Here is a 17431-nt window from a genome sequence, read left to right on the forward strand (position 1 = left end):
TAACATCTGTGAGGGGTTCATTTTGTTGGCTATGGATGATGCTGAATGGTGGGTGGTAGTTGCTCCTGTGCTCCAGTCCAATGTCCTGACGCTCCTCCACACAGCACATTGGGGAATATGCAGAATGAAGGCAATACTGCAATGTTATGTGTATTAGTCTGCGGTGTTGCAACCATTGAATGCATCATCTGGAACTGCCATGCCTGTGCTCACAACCAGTTAACTAGAGCACACCGTTTCAACCCTTGGTCCACCATGACCACCCATGGCAAAGAGTGCATATCGCTGCACCATTCTGGGTAGCAATGTGATTGCTAGTAGTCAATGTCCTCTCTAACTTTCCACATGTAGCATGGATGGCTACAAATACTATGGCAGCTACTACCCATGCCCTCTACATCATATTTGCAATAGAGGGCCAACTTCCACCCCATTTTCCAACAATGGCCTTCAGTTTGTGGCATCTGCATCTCAGGATTTTTGTTGAGGCAATGGCACTGAGCATCTGACCACTGCCCCTTTCCATCACACATCCAATTTGGAAGCTGAACAGATGATCGGAACATTCAAGAAGCAGATGCACAAACTACTGATGACAGACAACTCTAGGGAAGCACTCAACAGCTTGCTCGCCACCTACTAGTCCATCCCCCATGAATAGATGTAGCCCAACCAAAATTTTACACAGGCACAAACCTGATTCAGAAGTTGCACTGCCCACACACACAGCCATATTACGACATGGCCTCCCATGTATGGGCATATACTTTAGGCTGAACCTCAGGTGGACCAAGGTGTAATCATCATCAGCAGCAGGGGAAGCAGAAGTTTGAAGCTGAAGCCAGCAGGAGTAGCTGGTCAAGCAACAGACTTAGCTCCATCTGCAATGTGATGTACTGCCTCCACCTTTCCCTCCATTGCCAACTTGGTGTGCCATCTGCAACCACTCCAGGGACAAGCCAGCCCACCAGTCCACCTCTTACCACTAAAGTCTCTGCCCTATTGTTAGGCATTGACAGGAAGTGGACAATGACCAACGATGTTACCTGATGGCCAAACAACTTCCACCCAATTTGCTACTTCTGGCTCCCACATCCACCACCAGTGGTCTGCTTCCCTCATCATTGATGGGGGTTTAGTATTATGTGACTGTGGTGCCAATGGAGACCAACTGGTTGGTCCCATCTCAACCACATCTGGTGCCTGCTACCCTGTTGGCTGGCCCAAGCTGTGCCCCAGGTTTTGTCAATCAGGCAGGACTCACACAGATGGTGCCACCTCCCACAGTAGCCAATCATGATGGGGACCTATTGCAGGAGCCTTTGGTGGGAATTGCTGCATCTCTCTCTCTCCTTCCTCAGTGAAGTTGGCACAGGCTGGGTCATTTTCAGCTTAAGTGCCGATTAAAGGCGGGAGAGGTTTAATATCTAATGGTGTTTCAGAGTCACTGTTTAGCCCAAGTACTGAGAGGGAGAACATATCAGAGATACTTGGGCTCAAGGTGCAGCTGCCATGGGAAGCACATGAGGTGCTGTCACCCTCAGACTAGTGTTTAGCACTAAATACCTGAGCCCAGCTATTTGTAGCCAGTTTGTCATTAGTTACTGAAGCCTTTAATTACACGTTATTGAATAGTAGAGTTTTGACCTTTGCCTGATTTACATTTGTGATTTGGATTGGTCCCTGGATTAGTGTTTACATTTAAGATGACTCTACTATGCTTTGAACTTGTTTTGCTTATTCGTTCTCTTTGTGGTCTCTGTCATTTACCTCTGGAACGTCCTCCTTCATTCTGCTGGCCTCTGTGTTACTACCAGTGCAAGTGATCATAAACTGTGTTCTACCTACATGAAGTAGGACAGAAGAGTGGTCTACACTCCTCTTGGCCACAGATTGGCAGTGTCCATTCATTCTGTTGGACAGATGGTTGGTGGTCATGCCCACATAAAATGCTGTGCAGATTTTGCAGCAGAGGTGATATATGACATGGTTGCTCTCACAGATGATCCCGCCTATGATGAGATAGGATAAGCCTGTGACAGGAACAGAATAGGATGTGCTGGGTGGGTGAATTGGTCAAGGGTTGCACTAAGCAACAAATTACTACATTTCATCTTCAAATCAACTTACCTCTCCCCACACATTGTTCTCATTACAATTTTAGGTCTGTTCTCTTTTTTTCTGCACACAATGGTAACTAATGCATGACAGAATATCCTGGCCTCACAGTAATGTTGCACACATCTCAGCACAATTTCTTCTGAGGTTTTCATCCCCAAAACCCACACTATGTTACCCATAGTTCCCTTTCCAACCATATAACACTTCAGTTTGTCCATTTCCTGTGGCTATTTCATGTGTTTCCCCTCCACTCACTTGACATCCCATTCCAAATGGCCCCAGCTCCATTTGTCTGCCTTAGTTCAGAAAAGTACCCCTATCCTTAGCTAAAAAACAGCCTTACATCATGTTCCTTGAGATCTGCTTGAGGTATAGACCTCCCCTCTCCCCCCTCCCCCCCCCCCCCCAATGACTTTACTGTAAAAATTCCCTTCTGTGGATCCCACCCCTCCTTCACATTGACCTTCCAAGTCTCAGATGCCGACAGTCGCTACCCCTTTAATACCTAATGCTTCAGAAACAAATCTCCATGGCACAGACATTCTAGAAACATCTTTGCTTCCTCTACAAGGTACTATTACTGTAAAGTTCCAACTACCCACACCATATTTCCCAAATGGAGAGCACTTTAGGCATCCAACAATTATCAGATTTATTGACATCCTCCAGTACAGAATACCACTAGCCACCAACACCATTCCTACTCTTCGTGAACGCCATTGTCAACTGCACATAGCACCCAGGCCCTGCTTTGTTGATCTTCTCCTTTTGTCAAATCCTCCAAAGCTCCCTCCCAATATTCCATGAAACCCAGAACATAAAGAAACCCAAAGCACTGTTGCCTACCTATCCACCAAAAAACTCAATCCTACAGATATTTTATTCTACTCTAATACCTCATCTTCAGCCCTACACCTCAAGTTCAACCAAGCTGGACTCATCAAAGACCTACTCTCCTCCTCCTGATCCCTACAGTGAAAACACTTCTTGCTTCCAATCCCTCCAAACAATGCCAATCTAATACCAACACTGAACTTTGCTTCTCCCAGTTCCTACCACCATCCAACTATGACACTCCTCACTTTCCCTCCCCCCCCCCCTCCTCCCCAATCCCCCGCCAACATCCACCCACCCTCATTTAACATCCCTCAGTCATCTTCCAGGAATTTCTTACCTCCAACTTAGCCTCACCATCCTTCCCCATGTCCATTCCCAAAAACATAAATATCTCAACAAAAGAACAAACAGCCATTCACAACCTCAAGAGCGGCCCTGATGTAATAATCCTCCCTGCAAACAAAGACTCCACAACTGTCATGATGCACAGTGATTATCTGATGGAGGGCTCCCACCATCTGTGTGACTCCTCCACTTACAAGCTTTGCCATAGTGATCCAATTCCAGAACAAAGTAATCTGAAATCCTTAGGCCCATCACCAAATATTTCCCCTGAATTTGTTTCCCTCCTCAGCCTAATGACTCCTTGAAAATCCACCTTCTACATGAAACTTCCTGGCAGATTAAAACTGTGTGCTGGACCGAGACTCGAACTCAGGACCTTTGCCTTTCGCGGGCAAGTGCTCTACCAACTGAGCTACCCAAGCATGACTCATGCCCTGCCCCCACAGCTTTAAATCTGCCAGTACCTCGCCTCCTACCTTCCAAACTTCACAGAAGCTCTCCTGCAAACCTTGCAGAACTAGCACTCCTGGGAGAAAGGATATTGTGGAGACATGGCTTAGCCACAGCCTGGGGGTTGTTTCTAGAATGAAATTTTCACTCTACATTCTTTCCAAAATCCATAAACACAACAGAAATTGGCCAAGGGCTTTCAAAAGAATCATTCTGGCATTTGCTTGGAATGATTTAGGGAAATCATATTCCAACTCCACTTAAAGGAGTAGTCCACTGCCCATCCAACCTACACAGCATCCTGATCTGTCCTTATACCATTTCCACTCCTAGAGTCTTGCCATGGGAATCATATCTCTGTGGAGAACTCAGATGCAAGACTTGTGTTATTTACTCACTCAGCACATCCTACTGTAGTACTGTTGCTAGCTTTTCCTATCCTATCACAGGCAGAGCCATGTGTGAAAACAGCCATCATATATCAGCTCTGTAGCAAAATCTGCACAGTGTTTTATGTTGGCATGACCACCAACCAGCTATCCAACGGAATGAATGAGCATAGCCAAATTGTGGCCAAGAGCAGAGTGGAAGTTGGCATAACACATTACTGAGCACAACATGCTTGAGTTCAATGGCTGCTTTGCTACCTGGGCCACCTGAATCCTTTCCCACAGCATCAGCTTTTCTGAACTGTGCAGATGGGCTTTATCCTTTTAACACATCCTTGGCTCTGCGATCTTCCTGGCTTCAATACATACTAACCCATTGAATCCACACCCTCCACCAACTGTTTTCTTCCTCAGTCCTGTCATTATCTACCAATCCAAACAGAACACTCATCATGCATTGCATGAACTCATAGTCTCCAGATCCACTGTTTTGTATTCCTATCCCATGTACCTGCTGCCTTGCCCTCCTGCATTTCTGTCCTACACACCTGCTGCATCTCTCAGAAGCACCACATACCCTTCCTAACCTCTCTCCTGGCTTCCCACCTCTTTCTCCCTTTACCTTCCCCACCCAACACACCACTTCACTCTAGTCTACATGTCAAACTGCAGCCCCAGCATTATATGTTCAACTAGCATAATATAGCTGCACAGCTGTGTGTGTGTGTGTGTGTGTGTGTGTGTTGTGTGTGTGTGTGTGTGTGTGTGTGTGTGTGTAGTTTTCATTCTTTTTGTGTCTGTTGACAATTCAATGCTTCTACTATCCAGTGAATAACACTCTTAACTATACTATTAATCTAGACACATTAGACAAAGAACTAATTTGTTTGGACATAAGCTTATGCCCTGAATATGGCAAAAATAATGGGTAATATTTTATGAGGTCGAGGAGGATTTAATTTGTTGTGGGATTTCCAAAGCCTGCCAAGAATTTACTGGAAAATTAAATTTAAGCATATTACAAACCAACATATCAGTCTTGGAAAATTATATATTTTTAGAAAGAGTTATAAAACTGTAACACTGGGTTTGGGAAAGGATTACATTTTTAAGATCTGACCATTCTAAAATACAATAATTTTGAATATGAATAACTTTTAAATCACACAGTTTTCAAAAAAGGTAACATGGTCCTTTGAAAAGTAGGAAAGAGGGCTTTTAAATGATGTATGTAAATACTAAAACAAATAATTATTAGCATTGTCAAATGTTGAAGTGCTCATGGTTTACATGACATTAAATCACCAATATTTCTCTAAATAATATTTCTCTAAATGAAATATTTTTCAACAGTTAATTATAGTGTTGCCACTAGCAGTCTGGTAAATTATACATTAAATAATAAGACTTAATAAAATACAATGTGAATGAGAATTAAGCAGTTTTATGTAATCAGGGTGTATTTGTTATGCATAGAAAAGTTATCAACAAAGAAAAATAATGTTTATTTAGCAACTGGTGATATTCCACCTTTCTATGTTCCATGCTGTGGGAGGCACTTTGGATACTATGTTAGCTGGTGTTTGAATTCTCTTACTGAACTGCTTCAGACAGTGAACATTATGAACTCTTTACAGATATTGATAATACCAATAACAGCTAAACTGTTTATTCGTATATACCCTGTGGCCATCTTGTTATGATATAAACTGAACGTTTTCAAAGATTGGAATATCAAAATTATCTAGCTCACTTCATGAAAGAATTAGTACTACACTCCCAAAAAAGAAAAAAAACAAGCTTCACAATTTGAACAAATCAATAATGTGTTGGTCCACTTCTGGTCTTATGCAAGGATTTATTCAGCTTGACATTGATTGGTAGATTTGTTGGATGGACTCCTGAGGGAGATCTAACATTTCAGTTGTAACATTTCAGCTGGATGATGCCATGAAAGCCGTACACAGCACCTTGGAATGCTTGTTGCCACCAGGTCCATACCACAACTCAGGAGTCAAGGCCAGAAAGACGTTCACCTCACAATCTGTGAAAAGCTTTTGGATTGTGCAAATTAAAACAAGATGTTCCATAAGAGAATTGCAACTGGTGATGAGAGGTGGTTATGATGTTGAGACCAATGTTCAATCTTCACAATTGGTCAGGAAAGGTTCTCCAAGACCAAAACAACTCATCAGGTCAGACCAAATGTCAAAGCCTTGCTGATAGTTTCTTTGACTTTGAAGGATTAGTTCATGATGAATTTGTGCCAAAGGGACAAACTGTTAATTGATGGTACTATTGGGATGTGTTGTGATGCCTGTGAGAAAATGTGAGAAGGAAACGGCCTGAAATGTGGTGAGACAATTCGTGGCTCTTGCATAAAATAACCCACACATTCATCCTTATTGGTGTGTGATTATTGCACAAAAATGAAATCACTGTACTGCCTCATTCTCCATACTCTCCAGAGCTGGACCCCGATAACTTTCTTTATTTCCAAAGTTGAAAACCCCATTGAAAGGATGCAGATCTGCAATGATAGATGAGACAAAAGAAAATTCACCAATGGCACTTTGCACAATCCAGCAAGAGGTGTACCAAGACTGCTTCTGGAAATGGAAATAGCATTGGGTGTGGGAAGGAGACCATGTAGAATAAGTAAAAGGTAAGACTAGAAAAATTTTGTGGACAAGTTCTGGAATTTTTTGAGCAGACCTCATATCAATATGCATCAAAAAGTTAAAACACATTTGTCAGATTCTTTATTTAAGCTTGTAATTGGTATGGATGCAAATGAAATGCTAAATCTGTCTTGTAGCATAGTGAAACGCCAGATGACAGAGGTCCTGAATTGTAAGAAGCGATTCTGGAACAACAGTTGTAGGTGGATAATCTTCCTGGTAACCCTTCTACCTACCAAAACAGAGCAAGAGCAAGATCCAATATAGACAATACACTCACAACTGTATCAGCTTGTAGCTACAGTCAACAGTGGGAAGTCACCTCAGGACAGACAACTAGCAATCATAATCTGATAAAATATTGCCTCACTAGGGAGGTACAAGGAGCAACACAGAAATCTTTCATTAAAAGTGGTAAGAAATTTTGGAAAAATAAACTAGAATTTCTTTGTCCAAAGTACATTTTTCCACCCCTGATAGAACCAGGAGGTAAAGTTGACAAAAAAGTGAAAAAAAATTGAATTATTGAACACTATTCAGAAACTAATGAAAGAGGTTGTGCCAATGGAGAAACATGTCAGTACAGCACAACTGACCCCTCAGAGCTCAGAACTTACTGAGCTTAGAAGACAAGTATGGAAGGCATGAAGAATATATCAAAGAAGAATTTAGACTGATGCAACTAAAAGAGAGGTATAATCTGAGATATGGTCTGTCAGATAAGCTAGCTGGAAGAGGTTTGTTCTTGAAAACCTGCTGATAGATCCCTGGGGCATGCCCTATAAAATTATAACTGAAAGAATAAGATTGCTTACTGCTTTATCCACAATCTGACTGAAGGCCAGATGACACAAAAACTAGAAGGAGTCTGCTGAAGTTCTCCTTCAAGTTCTTCTTCCAGCTGGTGATGAAAAAGAGGACACTGAATGTCACAAAAAAACAGAGAGGAGCTCGAAGTGCCTTATGATGATATAGTTGCGATATTCCCATGTACTGATATAGAGCTCACTGACATCCTTTGTGATATGAAAATGAAAGGAGCGTCTGATCCCAATGGTATACCAGATGAGGTAATACAATCATTAAGTCCCAACTGAGTTCCTTAAATAAGCAGGTTAATTAATGAATGCATTATCCAGGAGCACTTTCAAAATTGGCGGAAAATGGCAGAAGTGTTCATTACAGAAAAGAGAGAAGATAATGAGCCCATACTTTCCAAATCATACCAGCCTATTTGCCTAATAAATGTGCTTGGTAAGACCAAAAAGCACTAATTAATAGATTATCCTTCATTCTTTAAAACATTAAGGGAAATACTATCAACAGGAGTGCACCTTGACAAACACTAGCATTCAACATCCACAAAGAAATTATAGCAAGGAAAGGGAATTGTATCATTAATAAAATTATTAAAAAAATTAATAATATGGGACAAAGGTAGTTTCATCTCCCCCTGAATCTAATTAGACTGTACCATAACTCTATATTAACAGCAGTTGTGGGCCATGGTGCAAGTATTTGGGTACACAGGTTATGACTGGTCAAATCTTTTGCTGCAATATGAGAAGTTCAGTGAAGATTTCTGTTATGATGCTGTGAAGCATTCAGCATGACATCTACAGACATCCTGACTATATTAATGGATCTATTGTCCACTGGAACTACAAATAAGAAAAGGGACTGTCATCTATTGGCTGAATGAGATTAAAAAAAATATATATATGGAAGTCCCAGTGAAGTGGCAACAAAGCTAGTAGTAATAAAGATTTTAATATTTGTTTAATGTAATGGTAGCAGTGATGGAATTCATCAGACACAGGAAGAAGAATGTTTCAGTTTGTTCCTGACACAACTGAAAGGCTTCAGATGATACATTTTGAACCAATTAGGGGACTTGTCCACTATCTTTCTGGGCATGGGCTGTATCCTATGTATCTCAATAGAATTGGTAAAAGAGCACCAATCAGGCTTGATTACATCCTATTGAAATGTTCCCTAGTTGAAGATATGGCAAGGACTGGTAGGCAGTTTTAAGACATAAATTAAGCTCTGATTGTGACATAATTAAGAGTAAAAGGTCTTTAACACCTTAAATCTTGTCGTTGATGCTGTCTCAGAAAGTACAAGGCACAACTACAGCTAACAGACACTGTAGCCGAGATGACTTAAGGCCTGTGTATAAGTGCGGGGAACTGTATAATAACTTGGCCCTGTAACAGAATGAGTGAAGGAAGGTGGTCACAAGCATACCCAAGGAGACTGAGAAGAATCAGTGAAGTATATGTGATGCACTTTGATCTGTCACCATGCTGCCTGGAGGCAGCAAAATATTGCTGGACTTGATGGGGTGACCAATCTGGTATGGAAAATTGAGAGAAGCTAGATACATTTCATTAGTAGTAAATTGTATGTGTGTCCATCTCTGACAACAATAAACAGAAATGCTAATCATATGTGTTCATAGCAGACATATTAATATTAGTGTTAATAATACTAAAATAATTTTCAGTAGTAGTAACATTTGCTGAAGAAAGAAAAAAAATCTAGGCAGTGGTAGTAGTATTGGCAACTTTTTTGTTATAAATGTAATAGTCATAGTGCTTGTTATTGTACCAGTAGTATGTGCTGTCAGAACAGTAGTAATAACAACAGGTATAATTTATAACTGTAAATTAGTGAAGATAGTTTGAAATAATGAAAACCTATGACTCTCTTTTTGTCACAATAAAGGAAGACCAGACTAAGGGTCAACAGAGGTGCCACAGGAAAACTGTAGGTAGCCATTCAAAAGTTAGAGCGGTAGTAACAGAAAGAAATAAAGAGGAGGAAAAATACTATTATCAACAATGTAAACTTAATTCAGTGTTCAGAACAATAAACAAATCAAATTTAAAAAAGGAGGATAGTAGATTATAATAGAAATTCACTTATATATAATTCTATATGCAATGGTCCAATGTTGTAATCAAGAAAGTGGACTGTTATAAATAAATAAATAATAGTGACTTTTGCAGCTGTCATCCTCCTCCTTTTTGTCTCAATCCTCTTCAGTGACTGTCTGTCACAATCACCTATCACAGACATTAGTCTGCATTGTGACTTAGTGGATGATGTTTTCCCATTTTCCTAATATGTTGTATAAACCTTTGATATGATGTCTCTCGAAACACAGAATACTTCAGCTATTTTGGTTACAGAAGCACTCATCATACAAGCACCAACAATTCGCCGACATTTGAAATCACTTAGCCCCAACAGAATGCACTCACAGCTACATAGAAAATTGTTCTGACCATGACTGACCCTTTCAAGATATTAAGGACATTACATTGCACAGGTGCCATCTGTGGTCAAATACAAAAGTGCAACCTGCAGACTTGGCTGGCATCTGCATTGTTTTCTCAGAGTGTTTCCATATTTTTATCCAACTCTTGTGTGAAGCAGATGCAAGGGAATGAAGTTATTAAGGACACAAAATTCTGTGCTACACTCTTTAGGCAGAGTCATGGAGTTCAGGAGCTCTTAACAAGATCTTCTTGCTCCATTGAATCATTTGTTATAGCATTACTCCTGCAGTGCTACAGCTGAACTTTCTCCACCCAAACATATGTCCTTCAATGTGCAGCTACTTTCCTCATTCCATTGGACAGGTTCCTCCAGATTCCAGTGTCACTGTACACTGTCACTCTCATGATCTGTTTTGTAATGGCCTCCACCTCCCACTCTCTAGACAAAATGCTTTCTTTTTTATCCTGTTACATGAATTTTAGGAAATTATTGAAGCTTGACATTTAGTTACAATTTAAATCTTTGTTCTTCTTTTGACATCTAGTAACTTATGAAGTCAAGAATGAGTTACAGAAAATCACCACTTGATGTAGCAACTAGAAGAAAATCCCAAAAAAAGAAAAATCTTATGTGCTACATTCAGTGGGAAACCACCTCCCTCGTGGGGCCATCTGCATTGCCACCAATGCTGCCCCCACCAGTCAGCCCGCATGCCATTTGTTAGTTTCTTTCGTTAATCGACTCGACTGAATCGAGTTATCAAGTAATTGTACTTTCCTATGTAGCACACGTGTCTGAGTCGTCATATTTTATACGTTTCTGTCTGGCACATAGGGATCAACTTAATGGCTTAGCTCTGTTGAACACTCACCCTGACTTTGATTGTCCTATTGATGGTGTAATTGACCAATTTGCCAGGAAGAATAGGCACATAGAATTCGTCATTTAATGAAGAGAACCACAATTGTAACTTTTTTTTATGCTGTCATAAGATGGCGTTGTCTTCTATATGTGTGCAATCAGTTTAAATAAAACTTTCTTAAGCTTTGGATGTGACTTGATTCTTTTTTATTACAGTGAAAGTGAAGGTAGCTCAAGATGTCTTTACCGCCTCCTCCTCGAGGTTTTTCTGTGTCCGCCTCTGCATCTAACACAATGGGTAAAGATCTTCCACACAGATAATATTAACAGTTAGAAAGCAAATAATTAGCAACTTTTGGCTGATTTAAAACTTTGTGTTGGACTTGTCGACATCTGCAGAAACTTTCCATTGAAGGGACAAAATTCAAAACTTGTCATTTTTTATATTACTGATTTGGTGAGCTTAAAAATGTGTTAGGCCCCAGGAACTAAATTTGACAAAAAGTGCTCCAAATTTGTTGTATCTTAAGAGATGAATACTTATCTACTTAGCACATTTATGGTAGATTACTTTGGTACCTAAATGGTAAGCATATTTCATTAGAACATGAAAGTACACCTCTTTATCTTATTAATATGAATGCAGATGCCACTTTTTGACTCAACAATCTGAAATTGCATCATCATATGACTAAATCCAGTGTATCCATTGAGTTATGACATAAAATTAGAAAATAGCCACACAATAAGAATTTATTCCTACTCCCATAATATTAAAAATACAAATGCAAATGTTTTATTCCGCCATTGAGAATATTTACATGCTATTGGTGTTGTCAGTGTTAATACAATAATAATAAAATATAAACTTTGACATGACAAATGTTATTAACTACAATATAATAATCCTAGATGGATACAATAAACATTTGTGCATATATCTGTGGTGTCACCGCCAGACACCACACTTGCTAGGTGGTAGCCTTTAAATCGGCCGTGGTCCACTAGTATACATCGGACCCGCGTGTCGCCACTATCAGTGATTGCAGACTGAGCGCCGCCGCACGGCAGGTCTAGAGAGATGTCCTAGCACTCGCCCCAGTTGTACAGCCGACTTTGCTAGCGATGGTTCATAGACAAATTACGCTCTCATTTGCCGAGACGATAGTTAGCTAGCCTTCAGCTACGCCATTTGCTATGACCTAGCAAGGCGCCATTATCAATTGCTATTTATCTTGTAATGCATGTACCGTCAGACCGATGTTCACCAATTATGGATTAAAGTTAAGTATTCCAGAAGCTACATACTATTTTTGCTGCTATAAAGACCTTGTCCTGTTCCAGACCTCACGCCATCCTGCGTGAGCTTAAACGCGTGCCTTTCGGCTACCTGTCATAGTGGATTGGCTGTCTTGCCAGTCCACAACAATATCAATAACAACAAGAAGTTTCCTTAGAGATCAATTACAAAATAAATGAACTACATAGTAAAGTGAATGACAAATAAAGAATAAAACAGATAATTAACAATTAGTACATGAAACAGTAATAAAATAGTTGCACAGCATGGCATATGTATAGTTTGCAGTTAATTTATAGTTCATTCTCATAAGGAAAGTCGGTCATTTGTCACATACTCAAGGAACTCTTGACCAGAGTAAATTACTTTACTTTTGACCCACCTCAAAAGGCTAATTTTAAATTTATTTACTGGCACTGTGTGGGCATTTTCAGGTAATTTGTTGAAGTAGACAGGACCAAGATATTTGTAGCTGTTATGTGTCTTTGCAAGCCTAGCAAATGACATGTTAACTGTATGTCCACTTCTTATGTTATGGTCATGAACTGTTCTCCTTAAGTCAAATTTACTCAGGTTCTCTTTAACAAAGACAAGACAGTTGTAAATATAAATGCCAGGTACTGTCATTTTATTCAGTTTCTTGAAATAATCTTGACATGATTCATATGGGCTAAGTTCTGCCATGCACCTTATGGCTTTCTTTGCCATTTAAACACTAATTTTGAGCCTATGGAATTGCCCCATAATAGTATTCCATAACTCAGGTGTGAATGGAATAATGCAAAACATGCATATAACAGGTGTTCTTTACTGACACTGCTCCTCAGCTTGTACAGCAGTTATAGGGCATGTGCCAATTTACCACATATCTTCCCAGTGTGGGAATCCCAGCTGAGCTTTTGATCTATATGAAATCCTACTAATTTTACTGTTTTGTTATCATGACTGGGAGCATTCAGATTGAATACAATAGCTTCAGTTTTACTATCATTCTTCTGCAGTACATTTGCCTCAAACCAAGTAGTGCATCTCTCCATTGCCACTGCCATGCTGTTTTGCACATTTTCAAGATTGATAACACATCACATGTGATGAGTGTTGTGTCATCGGCATATAGCACTGTACCACATGATACAACTACAGATAGATCATTTATATAAATAATGAGGAGGAAAGGTCCAATAACAGATGCTTGAGATACGCCCTTTACAACTGGGAGACATTCTGACATCTGATTATTTACCTTAACTAACTGTTTTCTATTGTCCAAGTATGACTGTATTAGACATAAAGCATTCTCTCTCACTTCACCATGGTAGAGTTTTTTTATGAGAATATTGTGGGAGACCATATCAAAAGCTTTCCTGAGGTCCAACAGTGTTGCACAGATAATATCTTTATTCTCAAAACAATTGTATATTTTTGCTACCATTCTCTCAACTGCTTTGACTATATGCGTGCAGTATTCTATTATTTTTTCATATTATGGATATAAGTGATATGGGTTGATAGTTACCTGGTGTTGCTATATCTCCTTTCTTATGTATTGGTTTAAGTACAGATATTTTTAAACACTCTTCATTTAAAATTTTGTTGATTATTTTAGTCAGTGGCATTACAATTTGATTTCTGATATATTTAATAACATAATTTGAGAGACCTTAGTAATCCTCTGCTCTAGAATTACTGAGCTTAGCTATTGATTCATTGACCATATTCTCAGTTACACAAGTCCAGTGAAAGCTGTCTGTCTGCTTACGGTTCAGTAAGTGACTCTGCCTTACTCACATTCTCCATTATGCTGTTATCTGACTGACAATGACAAAATGCTCATTTAGAATATCAGGTGGAATTGGTGTCTGGTATACTTTACCATCACAGTTAGTTTCTGTTTTAATAATTTCTCATGCAGCTTTGCATTTATTCACTGAGTTCAGTATATATGTATCATTTGCTTTGCACTTAGCTGTCTTGATTTCAGACCTTTAAATCTTTTTCACTTTCACATATATTTCCTTGTCGGTATTATTGTGGTTGGACCTATCATGATAGAGTAGCATTATGATTCTAATTCTACTTCGTTGTAGGGTGTACCAGCTTTTTAGTTTTTGTAGTTTGATGTAACAATTTGCTTTGATATTTTCTTGCAGCATTTATGACAACATGCTTCAAAATTTTCGGTTAATAGTTCTAGAAATTTGTTAGAGATTCATTTGCACCTGCAGTGGTTGTTATTTTATCCCATTTTATTAAATCCAGTTTACTTGTCAACTTGTTTAGCTTCGATTCGTTAATTGGTCTTATAATTTTACTTCAGTCTGTGGAAGTTTCAGTTGCTTTGCTGTTAAGAGTTTATCTTAGCCATAGTCTCTCATGATCTGAAATGCCTAGCTTGATTGTGTTGAATTCTGTTTTGCTTAGACGAAACTTAGAAATTATATTATCTAGACATGCTTCCTGTCTTGTGGATTTGTCATTTATGCAACTGAAGTTGAGGGATCTTAATGTATTTAGCAAGCCATCAATCTTTCTATTCTTAAACCTAATGTCTATATTGATATCAACATATATTAGTGTTTGTAATTTTTGTGTTTGAGTAGCAAAAATATCAGTTTCTCCAGAAGCTCCACAAACAGGTCTTCATTGTGTTTTTTTGGTAGGGGGGGGGGGGGGGGACGGGGGGGGGGGGGGATGGGGCGGTATACTGAAACTATTATAATTTCCTGGTTTGGCAACATTATGGCTACAGCTTCAAATTTTGCTTCTATGCACAGTCCACTTACATCTATAACTTCATAGATTAGAGTCACACTATTAACCTGAAACTGAAAATTAAAAGTCAGAATGATTGATAAAATCCTATGAGATAGCAGTAACAATGCCACATTAATAGGTCTTTAAGTGGAGAAACATGGAATAAACTTCTGAAAAGGCTTATTCAACTTTGACGTCATCTGTAACACTTTGTTTGTTTCTGGAATCTTCACGTCTGTTCATATTTAAAAATTTAATACATTTATTTCATGATTTGTATTTTTCATGTGGAATATGTGACATTTGCTGCTTTATTTCTTTGTTGATAGTCCTGAGTGTCGACATACTGCATTGTTATATTGGCTGAAAAATGGGGGGTAGTTCAACACTGACTACTGTAAATGATGTAGCTGACAGTTGCACATTTGCTTTTCAGAGCTCTTTACTTTCACTGTTCACAACTCCACAATATTACACAGTTATATGGTCAGCTTACTACTGGTTAACTTTTGATAAAACTCATGAATAGTTGCAGGCAAATGTCAGCATACTGCTACAATAATTTACTGTTGAACAGTATGAGCAATTAAAACCTAACCACACAGTTCTTGCAGAATAATATGGTACATGTGACACTATTGAACAGACACTGTCATTGTTCTAACACTCAGCCTATTTGTGTTACACTTATTTCATGGTTAAGTTGATACATTGTTGTTGATCTAATCAATACAGGTTTCTCATCTGAAAATCGGCTGTGGACTGACTGTCTCGGGACCAAAAATTGGGCCTTCATATATCCTCATGGTAATAGACACTGGAACTACACATTGCTTAAGTTACATAAATTACAATTAAAACATAACTCATTCAGTTAACTGAATACTTCGAAAACTTCCTTCTTTTTAACATTTTCTTCTCCCACAAAGGTCAGGCTGAATTATTTGTTTAAATAATGAAGTTAACAGATATAGTTGTGCAAACAACACTTTTGGCAAACCTAGTAATTATTTTGGAATTAATTAAGGGCTGGATTTGCTATCACGTTTTCGAATAGAGCCAAATAAATATTTAAAGAATCCTCGTAGTTCTTCTTCCAAATTTTTATAATTAGTACAAAATTTATATTTGTTTATATGCCAACAATAGAATTTAAGTAACAAAACAATTATTGATTTCACCCTATAACAAAAGATATTAACTAGGAATAGTCAAATAAATTAGGAAACTAATGACATACACAAAACTAAGCACAAAATAAAACCTGGTGGTATATTCTTTAAGACTGAGGGCCAACCTTTCCCTTTTATGGAAATGCAAATTATACTCATGTATTTTAATGCAAAAATGAAAATAAAATGAATTTAAGAAGGCAGATGGCAAAACAAGAGATGAAGTAAAGAGATTCCAGCTTGCTACATCACAATCAGCATACTTGAAGTAGGAAAACATATTTTTTGAAAGCTTTTCTTTTTGGGATTGATTAGGAAAAATATAGCCCAGAGCTAGTATATGACTAGATTAATATTTCAACTGCTGAGTTTGAGATTATGTATGGGTGTTAACACCTACAATATAGCATGGGTGTGTTTTCCAAGTGCACTACAATAGCTGTCTCATGTGAAACTGAATGCAGAATCAACAAGGGATTATGGGGTTCTCTTTTCCACAGATGAATCTTAAACTACAGTTGCGGCACAGAAGCGGCTCATGGGCCCCAAGGATTCAGGGCATCATATTATGCCATGACACCATCTCTCGCACTAGGATGAAAGACCAGCTCCTCTCTGCAGTTCAGTTAGGGCTGAATGATGAAAAGGGCTGAATGAGGAACTGATAAAAAAAGATCAAAGACATTATTCTGGCATTTTTCTGAAACTGTTCACATCCATCTTAATTGTAGCTCAGCATTGAAACCACAGTAACACTAAGAACTGGCATAATTTTACATGAACAGAATCTGAACAAAGAAAGTCCAAGTTATGTAGTGAATGCTAAAGTTACAATACTTTTCATCTTGGGTGGTAAAGTTAAATGTGTAGTTCAGTGGAGTTGCAATGATTGACAGAAATTTGAGAGAATTATTTAATGAATAAAAAGATTGTATTCATATTCCAGGAGGGAGCAAGTGCCCTCCCCCTTTCCTGTTGATGCTTATGGCTGGACTGGAGAACCCAGAATGTTGCCTTTCAGTGTGCAGTTCTAGGTCTGAATCTCAGTCAAGCACACAGTTTTAAATCCACTAGGAAATATCACAGATGTGTGCACTTTACTGAAGAGTGACATATACATTCTAATAGATACATGTGTTAGACGTTTCTTTAAAACTTTTTTTTTTTTTAAGAATGGAGTATACAACAATAGAAAATCCATTCCTGGATAGAATATTTGTCTACAATTACTTA

General features: G+C 38.7%; 1 protein-coding gene across 1 annotated transcript in view; it reads right to left on the bottom strand.

The window, feature by feature from the left end:
* Positions 1–17431, bottom strand: part of LOC124596050 (adenosine deaminase-like) — a 112921-nt gene that overhangs the window by 37568 nt on the left and 57922 nt on the right. The gene's annotated exons all lie outside the window — the stretch shown is intronic.

This window comes from Schistocerca americana, chromosome 2 (assembly GCF_021461395.2).
Source record: "Schistocerca americana isolate TAMUIC-IGC-003095 chromosome 2, iqSchAmer2.1, whole genome shotgun sequence".
Lineage (NCBI taxonomy): Eukaryota > Metazoa > Arthropoda > Insecta > Orthoptera > Acrididae > Schistocerca > Schistocerca americana.